The sequence below is a fragment of the Aegilops tauschii genome, chromosome 5 (assembly GCF_002575655.3).
Source record: "Aegilops tauschii subsp. strangulata cultivar AL8/78 chromosome 5, Aet v6.0, whole genome shotgun sequence".
In the NCBI taxonomy this organism is placed as follows: domain Eukaryota; kingdom Viridiplantae; phylum Streptophyta; class Magnoliopsida; order Poales; family Poaceae; genus Aegilops; species Aegilops tauschii.
Genome location: NC_053039.3, coordinates 25,612,571 through 25,615,544, shown reverse-complemented (window position 1 = coordinate 25,615,544; position 2,974 = coordinate 25,612,571).

Genomic DNA, 2,974 nt, shown 5'->3' with positions numbered 1-2,974 from the left:
CGAGGCGTCATTCAGACCCTCGCTTGGCACCCAGTATTTATTATCTCTATGTCTGAGCGCACTGGATAAATTGTTCATATGCTTCATGTTTACATTTGTTATATCTTATGTCCGAACTGTCTTGTGAGTACTTTCATAGTACTCACCTGGCTTGTTGATTTGGCCAGATGTTGACGAAGGCGATCTCTTGGATGAAGAGTTTGATAGCGCGTCCGACGCCTAGAGTAGTCCCAGTCAGTCCTGCGCGATCCCGGATATTGGTCACTTGTATTAGACACGCTTCCGCCACCCGCAATACGTCTCCTCGAGCCTCACTCCGCCGCTCGAAGAGCTGTAGTCTTCAGGAGTCATGTCACTCGCTTTGCGGTGATATTTCCACCACCGTTATTATCGTGAGTTAGTAGTATGCCACCCTATCCGCCGTCTCGTTTTATCGGCGTGCATGTAATAAATTGTTGGGCAGTCTCCGCTCAACCTTGTATTATATTTAGTACTCCTGGTATTTTTCTTCTGTGACCAAGATATTGTCTACCAGTGAGAAGGAATTCTTCCTTACTGGTCCGTAAAAGGGATTGGTCTCTCAATAATTATTTTATTGAAAAACAGGTCGTGACAAGCTTGGTATCAGAGCCAGGCTGACTGTAGGAAGCCACTAGGTGCGATCGCTAATCGGTTATTAGCGTCTTTTGTGCTTTTTCAACATTTTGCAATTGTAGCTATTTTCTGTTGGTCATCATAAATTTATGACATGACTACTCAGAATTTTTGCCTACTTTTGTAGATGGCTGGCAGCAGCTGTGAGAATCGAGTGTTCACGAACGTGCCCGAGGGGTTTGTCAAGCTCCTCGTCTCCATCACCAAGCTCGCGATCGGGCCAGCAGCTCGCCCGGAGTTCACACTTTATCAGCACAAGCTCAGCGACGACGTGTCTATGCACCAAGATGTGGTGCAATTCAAGGGAGGGCGTTCTGCAGCTCGCCACTTCCGTTTTGTGGGAAGGGCCTTGCCTACGGAGAGGCATGCCATGCAGATGGCTGCCCGTGAGGCGATAGCTCGCCTTCGGGACATCCTTCCTACGATGAAGACTCATCGCTACCACTACCTCCCATGCCATGTGCCATACACCAGCCACTATGCGTTCGCCTGCCATCGGGGAGAGCGAGATGAAGCCATCGAGATGGTTGTGGAGTATCTCAAGGCTCTGGAGGAGTCTTTCGACAACCTCGTGGACGATCTTGTGGCTGCCCGCATGGACCTAGTCCGGGGCGGTCCTGCCAGCAGGAAGGAGCTTCTCCACACGGCACCACCTCTGACATTCGTCTCGTCTTCAGCCTCGTATGCACCGACCGTTTTGGCCACTGCTCGCCGTCTGCATACCACTGAGGAGTTCGACCGAGTCATCGCTCCTACTCCAGTCAGAGCTGCACCGCCTGCCGCACCCGCTCTACCACCAGTCGCCCCCGCACCGTCACCGCAGCGTAGCGTTACGCGCCAGGAGCCAGCTAGAGAGGAGGTGGAGGTGGATTCTCCTAGACCGCTGAGTCTTGCCATCGGCAAGGGAAAGGAAATCTTCACCATCTCCGACTAAGGGCACCGAGTAGCCGCGCGTTATGTCTGCTTGTATGATGTGTTGTTTTAATCTGTACGCTAGTTTGTATTGGTGTGTTTGCTGCCTTTCGGAGTAGTCCGCTAGTCTAATAACATGTCAGGAATGTGTACGCACATCCTGAGTGCTGTATCATGTGTTTGTATTTCGCGTGTAAGATTTGTGTTCGGCAGTCTTTTCTCCATGCAAAATCACTTATGTTTTCTTGAAAACCTTGAGATCTTTTAAATTTGTTGCCTCTGCAAGATTTTCCTTGTGCTGCACAGTTCTTCTCATGGGTTTTGCAATATAATACCCCAGACTGGAAAAATGTCTCGCCCGTGGACTCGCTCCATGCCCAATCAGCCAGAAGAGGTTTACGGGACACAGACTAGCAACAATTTCACTCAGGGTCAGTCCAGTCAACACGACAGCGAAGCAGCCCTGTCTCAAGTATGCCGTCTCTTCGAGCAAAGCCAGCAACAACACCGAGAGATGATAAATCATGTCATCAATATGGGAAACCACCGTGAGCCCTATCAACAGCATTCCAACTTATCTGAGTTACAGAAGACTCGCCCCTCAACTTTTGCTCACACCGATAGGCCACTGGAAGCCGATGATTGGCTTCGTGACATTGAGAGGAAACTGATTATTGCTCAGTGCTCAGATCATGAGAAGGTGCTTTATGCACCACACTACCTTACTGGAGCAGCTGCAGCATGGTGGGAAAATTTCCTACACATGCATCCCAGTGAACACAACATCACCTGGGAAGAATTCAAGGAAGGCTTCCGTGGGGCACACATCCCCAGGAGCATCCTAAAGATCAAGAAGAGAGAGTTCGATGACCTGAAGCAGAGAGGCATGTCAGTAACAGAATACAATGGTCAGTTTACCCAGCTGTCTCGTTATGCCTACGACGAGCACATGACAGAAAGCAAGAAGATGGAAAAATTCCTGGACGGCCTGGCACCAGCACTAAGATGCCAACTGATTGTGCACACCTTCCCGGATTTTAAGACTCTGGTGGACAAGGCCATTACCTTGGAGAATGAGCGCCGTAGTCTGGAAGATATCCGTAAGCGAAAGAGGGACAAGACGACCCTCGCTCGCAACAACCGAAGCAAGGCTGAGGTTCCACGGACGGACACAAGGAGATCCACGACTACTGATCCAAGACCCTTCGGACAATTCCATGCCAGGGATAAGGAGTACACATACCGTCCAGGGGTCACCTGCTATACTTGTGGTCAAGAAGGGCACTACGCTAAACAGTGCCCAAAGCCAAGGAACTCGGCACCCAAGCCAAACAGTGGTGGAAACAATCCAGCCCCCAAGCGCAACAATTTCAACCCCAACAACAACCACAGGAAGGGTCACCTGAAC